Below are 515 nucleotides of genomic sequence, written 5' to 3' on the forward strand. Positions count from 1 at the left end.
ATGATTTCTATTTTTTTTAATTTACCAAGGCTAGCTTTATGGCCCAGGATGTGATCTATCTTGGAGAAGGTTCCATGTGCGCTTGAGAAAAAGGTGAAATTCATTGTTTTGGGATGAAATGTCCTATAGATATCAATTATGTCTAAGTGGTCTGTTGTATCATTCAAAGTTTGTGTTTTCTTGTTAATTTTCTGTTTAGTTGATCTATCCATAGGTGTGAGTCGGGTATTAAAGTCTCCCACTATTATTGTGTTCTTGTTAATTTCTCCTTTCATACTTGTTAGCATTTGTCTTACGTATTTCGGTGCTCTCGTGTTGGGTACATATATATTGATAATTGTTATATCTTCTTCTTGGATTGATCCTTTGATCATTATGTAGTGACCGTCTTTGTCTCTTTCCACAGCCTTTGTTTTAAAGTCTATTTTATCTGATACGAGTATTGTTACTCCTGCTTTCTTTTGGTCCCTATTTGCATGGAAAATCTTTTTCCAGCCCTTCGCTTTCAGTCTGTA

Source organism: Bison bison, unplaced genomic scaffold (assembly GCF_000754665.1).
Source record: "Bison bison bison isolate TAMUID 2011002044 unplaced genomic scaffold, Bison_UMD1.0 scf7180017849110, whole genome shotgun sequence".
In the NCBI taxonomy this organism is placed as follows: Eukaryota; Metazoa; Chordata; class Mammalia; order Artiodactyla; family Bovidae; genus Bison; species Bison bison.